At 32.0% G+C, this 7006-nt stretch overlaps 1 long non-coding RNA gene across 2 annotated transcripts in view; it reads right to left on the bottom strand.

The window, feature by feature from the left end:
* Positions 1-1288: 1288 nt before the first annotated feature.
* Positions 1289-7006, bottom strand: part of LOC132351822 (uncharacterized) — an 87040-nt gene continuing 81322 nt past the window's right edge. The window contains exon 6 of one of the 2 annotated variants that reach the window (XR_009498485.1): positions 1289-1432. This is a non-coding gene — a long non-coding RNA (uncharacterized LOC132351822). Of the gene's footprint in view, positions 1433-5275; positions 5567-7006 lie in introns of those variants that run through there. The other variant, XR_009498482.1, reaches the window with a different exon arrangement.

The raw sequence follows: 7006 nt of genomic DNA, 5'->3' as shown, positions 1-7006 counted from the left end.
ATCAAGATGCTATAATTTATTGGATTCTAGGCTGGACTCACTTATGAATTATTCACTGGCCAAGAAATCATACCAAAGCTTTGTCAGTGGTTTCCCTAACAAAAGATCCAAACAACAAAAGTACCCCCTACATTTACTATTATTAACTCAAAGATATTTTAATAATAGCTATTATTAATTTATATATTTATTAATAATACATAATAGATAAAGCTGTTACTTGTTGGACACTTTTTATTTGCCAGGCCCAATGCTAAATACCTTTCAAGCATTATTTAATTAATCCTCAAAATAACTCTAGGAGCTATATGCAATTTTTCTCTCCATTTTACAGGTAAGGATTCTGATCTGCCCAGGATCATAAGAGAAATGAGAAATGGGATGCAAGTCTGTCTAAACTCCTAAATTCGACTCTCTCTCAAATTTTATTTTATCTCTTAAAAACAAATATATCTATTTCAAAAGTATTAAACCAGAAATGTACTACATCTGAAGTGTCTCTGAAGCTGAGGCATATATATATATATATATTTTACTTATATATGTATATGTAATATATATATATATAAGTTTTACATTCAGACCCCGGTAAACTTTTTAGTATGCAAACATTCAAAACTTATGAAAGAAAAACATTTTATTACAGAAGAATTACAGTAAAATTCATTTGAGAATGTGTCCCTAAATGAATATAAAGCATATCTTTATTGCTAAAATGTTGATTCAAACTGGAACTTCTGGGAAACTGGCATAATAATACCTTCCTCAAAGTCTAGGTGTCAGCCAAGATTAGATTAGGTAATGCATATGAAAAATGCTTTGTAAACTCTGAAGTGTTTTATATATGTATTGGTTGCTTGCTATTTCTTATAAACCCACTAGTAACAGCACACATTTCTGTAGCCCTTGGGATATTTAAAGGTCTTCAATGCTTACTCTCTCATTTAATATAATTCCTAAAGGTGAGTAGGAAGGTATTCTTCAGAAATGAAGAATAGATGCTCTAAGTTTAGTTTCCTTTGAAAAATTCTTACCAAAGCAGCTATGTGGCATTACCATGTGGAACACAGAACACATGGATGAGACATGAATTCTTCCTTGAGGAGTTCACCGTCTATTGAGAACAAATAGAGCATAAATAATTCCAATATGATGGAGTAAATGATAGTATTAAATGACTGCACAACTCCACACAGAGAATTAACCCCAATTTCCTGGCTTTTAGTCTGATCTCTCTTCCTCTCTTTCTTTCTCCCCTTTGCATGCACCCACACACACACACCCTTCAAACCTTTCTTCCATCCTTCTGATCATCTCCCTCCTGTGCTAGAAGGTGGCAAGCATCTCTTTGTGTCTTCTCACAGCCCTCCAGATTGAAATCCGCCCTGGTCAGAGATGGTTTTTTTCTTCAGATGCCCTCAAATTGTATTGTCTAAAGCAGTCATAAGGAGTGATAAAAAAAGGGGTTGAGATAGAGTGGATGCTTATATTCTTCTCTGTACCTACCAGTGTGCTGGGCACTTAGCAGACACTGTATCCCTGTAGGCTCATTCATTCATTCATTCATTTAGAAAACACTCATTTAGCATCTGCTATGTTTTAGGTAATATGCTATGTGCTGACAGTGTAGAAATAGCATCCCTAATTATAATAGTTATGGTCTATAGTGTATTTATTATGGACCAAGCAGTCTTGTAAGTATTTTGCTTAAGTTAATTAATTTAATTCTGATGAGAAACAATATTATTGTCATTGTTCAGATGAGGGAACTGAGAGAAAGATTAGGTAATTTGCACAAGGCACAGTTAGTAGGTGGATGAGCCATAATTCAAACTCAAGAGCCTGGCTTGGTCCAACACACTTAACCATGATAATAATCCCTGACTTTGAGAAGAAACTCTTTTATATTCCTCATTTCCGAGAATTTTATCTTGAAAGAGTCTTAAATTTTATCACTTTTTTGCGTGTAATCATATCATATATTTTTTCTCCCCTACTCTGATAACGTGATTATGATCCCAGAATAAATCCCACTTGGCCATAATATAATATCTTTTTACTATATCTCTAAATTTGATCTGCTAATATTTAGTTTAGGATTTTGCTTATATGTTTATGAGAAATATAGGCTTATAATTTTATTTTTTTGATATATCCTTTTCTGCTTTTGGTATTAGGGTCAGACTGTCTTCAAAATGTATGTTAGAAAGTGTTCCTATTCTCCACTATCTGAAAGGTTTGTGTAAGATGTATTATTTTTCTTGCAAATGCTTGTAAGAAATACACTAATGAAATAATTTGGGCCAGAAGTTGCCCTCTCCTACTTTGGTATGTTGGTGTGCTTGTTTGGCAGAAATTTTTTAATTGCAGTTTCAATTTCTTTAGGACAAAGTGCTCTTCTGAGATTTGGGGATTTTCTAGTCTTATTGTTATTTATTTCCTGATTAATCCCATTGTGGTCAGACAATCCTATTGTGGTCACTATATGAATTCAATCCTTTGAAATTTATGTAGACTTGCTTTTCTGCTTAGTATAATGCCTGTTTTGGTAAATATTACAAATACACTTGAAAATACTATGTATTCTGTAGTTTTTTGGTGTAGTTTTGGGGCATAAATGTCAACTAGTTCAAATTAGTTAATAGGGTTTTCAAATAAATATTCTATATTCCATGTGACTTTTGGTCTGTTTTTTAAAAAATGTATTTTAGACTCTATAACAATAACTGATATTTTGTTTGGTTTTCCAATAAATTCTGTCAGATATATATACATATATATCTTGAAACCATTTAGGTATGTATACATTTGGGCGTGTTATGACTTCCTTTTGACTATTCCCTTTTATCCTTATAAAAGATTCCTATTTCTTTCTTTAATACTTCCATCAATGCCTATTTTCTCTGATACTAATATCATCACATCAGCTTTCTTCTGGTTAGGGTTTATATACTATAACACATTATTACTACTATCCTTATTAACATTATTATTATTTTACATTTAATCTATGTTCTTAGAGGTCAAGCATGCCTCTCCTGAACAGCACATACTTAGGTCTTGGGTATGTATATTTATTTTTCCTAATGTGACAACTTTGTCTTTCCATTGGGTGATTAGACAATTTACATTTAATGTAATTACTGATATAGATCAACTTGAGTCTGCCATTTTAATATTTGCTTTCTAGCTGTTCAAACTGTTGCTTGTTTCTTTGTTCTTCCTTTTCTAACTTTTTTGGGATTAATCAAGAAACATTAGCAGTCTTCTTTTTTTTTTCTTTTATTCAATTTTACTTATACATTTTATATTGTTTGTAGTGGTACTTTGATTATAATACATGTTCTTAACTTATTGCAGCCTATCTTAAATTAGCACTCTACCAATTCTTGAACCGTGCAAGACCCTTACAACAGTTTAATCCATTTACTCCATTCTATTGTTGTCATTTATTTTATTTCTACATAATTATAACACCCACAGTGCATTGTTTTTATTGTTGGTTTATGGACTCTGTAATGTTTTATACTTATCCATATATTCATCCCTTCTAATGTTTTTATTTCTTTCTGAAATTCCATGTTTTTATATAAGATCATTTTCCTTCAATGTGAAAAACTTGCTTTAGAATTTCTTGTAGTGTGGGCCTGATGTCAATAAGTTCTCTGAAACTTGTCTGAAAACATTTTAATTTCACCTTCAGTTTTGGAAGGCAGCTATGCTCACCACTATACCTCCAATGCTGCACTTCACCTTTCTTTTTTAATCATATTTTTGTTGAGTATGGAAGTCTCGGTTTTTTTTCCTTTCAGCACTTTAAAGATACTATTCCAGTATCTTCTGGTTTTCATAGTTTCTACTGAAAAGTTTTCTGACAGTTGAAGACAATGTCTTTTTCTATGGTTGCTTTTAAGAATCTTTCTTTATCTTTAGTCTTCAGAAATTCAATTATGATGTGTCAATGTGTGATTTTTCTTTATATACATATCCTGCTTGGAGTTCAATTATCTTTTTGAATCTCTAAATTTTATCTTTCATCAGTTTTGTAAACTTACTCATCAGTATCTTTTCAATATTGCTTCTCTCTTCTCTTTCTCCTTTCCTTCTGAGGTCCCAATTATATGTATGTTAGAGTATTTTACAGTTTCCCATGATTCTATTATAATCTGTTCAGATTTCTTCATTCTTGTCTCTCTCTCTCCTTTGGTTTAAATAATTCCTATTGATCTGTCTACATATTCACTAATTATCTTTTCTGCTGTTATGAATAATGAGTTTTTAATGTATAATTTTGTGTTTTTGTTTTAAAAAGTCCATTTGGTTTATTTTAGACATTCCATCTCTTTGTTGGAATTACCTATTGATTCATATTTTCCTCACTTTTCTTTAATATATGTGTATTTATTTTAAAGCATTTCTAATGAGTCATATATTGCCTTACTTTTATTGGCTATGTTTTTCTCTTGATTATGAGTCTTAGTTTTCTCCTTATATATTTCATAATATCTTTTATTGATATAGAACCCTGTGTGTAAAAGGACCATAAGGACTAAAGACGATATTACTTTCCCCCAGATGGTATTCCTTTCCTCTGGCAGGCAGAATCACTGAGACACCTTGATTTATTCAGCAAGTAAGGTACGTCAAGATTGGTTTGTAGCCCTAATCAAACTCAGTTTACCTCTGGTTACAAATCTCTCAAAGGCAAGAACTTTCTTGTATTTTATTAAAGACCCAAACTTCTAGTGAACTTTGGCTCGGAGTACTGTTAATTCCCACGCTTCCTTGGCACTCTGCAAAAATCCTGTGTGGGAAAATAAATTCATCATTGGTAGCTCATCCAGATTCTAATTTTTCACATGAGACTGTATGGTTATAAAATACTAACTTCCTCACCAGTATTCCTCTACCTGTGAAAGGTCTGGTCTTCAGTCTATGCTTAGATTCTACAAATATGCCCAGTGAGGAAAACAGTCATTAAATTCTACCAAATAAGATGGATTTTTCCCTGTTTGGATTTATTCTTCTAGATCTTTTTCATGTGCACAGCTCTCCAGTGATTAAAAAATATGATATTTATAATTTATCCATTTTCCTAGTTGTTATGATGAGAGAAATTGTCTACCATTAGATCTTAAAGTTTAGCAGGAAATAGAAGTCCATATATTGATTACGTAAGCAGAAAACTCAACTTTATTAATTTTTAAAAGCAAATTTAGAGAGTACAATTACAAATCAATTTTACACACATTTTAAATCCTATTAATTTCCTTATTTATAAAATTTATAACATGGCTTTGAAATAAGTAAGGGAAAGCAATTTCAGGCCATTTTGGTAAATAAACTTTGTCCTGCAAAACTGCCAGTTGAGTCATAGTAATGGGATCTGTGTCTCCTCACGATTCTTCTAATAATTTTTTTATTAAACAGCTATTATGCACCATGCACCACATCAGTGCGGTGGATCTGTACTGAATATAAGAATAATAAATTCTAGGTTCAGCAGGAGATTGATAGTCTCATGAATGTCACTTTTGCAGAGGTTACGTCTTGCTGAAGGGATGACCTAGTGCAAAGAAATAAAATTTATTAATGTCACTGTCTTATGACAGTGAGTCACCTGGGTATGTCAGCAGCCTTCAAGAGAAAAGCCATGCCCCAAAGAGAGGTCTTTAAGGCTGCTCACAAGGAGGAACATCTCTTTTTAATAAATGTAAAATGACATCTTAAAAAGTTAAGATGGCATAAAACTATACAATGGAAAACTGTTGTAAAGGCCAATTATTTAGGAAATTGATTATGCAGAATGTTAGCAAGTTTCATAACTGACTTGTAGAAGCAGAGTAGTAACATAAAATATACAGCAGGCAAACAGATAGCGAATAGCAAAATAGAAGCTAGAAAAATTCCAGGGCAGAGAAAATAAAATTACCATCTAGATGTAGTGAGCCTCTTGATGTATATTGATTCTTGATTATTTTAAATATAAAAAGACAAATCCTGAAAAAAATCAAGACTGAAGACCCTAAAATCAGAATTCTAAGAGTACAAAAATATCTTCCTTGAACTATATCTCTGTTGTGTTACTTTCCATCTTCCTTGATAGGAAGACACTGGTAATGAATAAAAGTATTTATTTTTGTAGAAAAGTTTATATTAGTTGGAAATTGTTATATTAGAGGATATAATAAGAATAGTAATAACTTACATTTGTTGAGCACTATTCAGTACCAGTCCCTGCCCTTTATATGTGATTTATATGTTTCAGCTCATGTAATTTAATCCTCATAACCATCTTATAAGTTAGACACTACTATTCTCATTTTGCAGAGGAAGAAAGAGGCAGTTTTTTCCTCTTTTAATCCTCTTCAGTATTTCCTTTCATCTTCATAATAATCCTGAGGTTAGATACTATCACCATTTCCACTTTATAGATGAGTAATTTACTAAAATTCTTAAATTAACTTAAAAAAGTAACTTAGCCAGTGTCACAATAGAAAATTGTGATGCCAGATTCTACTCAGATATTCTGGATCCAGAACCCTTGCTTTTAATCACTACCACTAAACCATGTCCAATTTTAAAGGAGTATCATGACAGAGAGTAATATTTTTAAAAGTGTTTATATCGGTCAAGTTATAAAATCACTATCACAGATTATTTCTAGAAACAGGGGTGCTTTCTGGGTTCCCCAAACTTTTAAAGACATATATCAGAGTTTAAGCCATTGACCTAAAATGGTTTACTCACGTTCTTAAAAAGTCTCCCCCAAGCCCCATTATTCACACCAGTCTTTATGTTCTTTCTTCCTTCACCAGATTATCAGAAGAAAATATATTCTTCTTTTTTTGCTGTTTATTATGTAATTGCTAACCCTTTCCACTTGCTCCAAGGCTTTGTTCCATTAAAACTTCTGTGTCACTCCCCTGTATATTCAACCAATGCCATTTTTTTTTCTTTTTTTTAGTTTTCAAGTGTTGCTGTAACAAGGTGCCACAAACTGGTG

This window comes from Balaenoptera ricei, chromosome 17, assembly GCF_028023285.1.
Source record: "Balaenoptera ricei isolate mBalRic1 chromosome 17, mBalRic1.hap2, whole genome shotgun sequence".
In the NCBI taxonomy this organism is placed as follows: domain Eukaryota; kingdom Metazoa; phylum Chordata; class Mammalia; order Artiodactyla; family Balaenopteridae; genus Balaenoptera; species Balaenoptera ricei.
The sequence above is the reverse complement of the archived record's forward strand: the minus strand, read 5'-3'. Positions and strand labels throughout refer to the sequence as shown.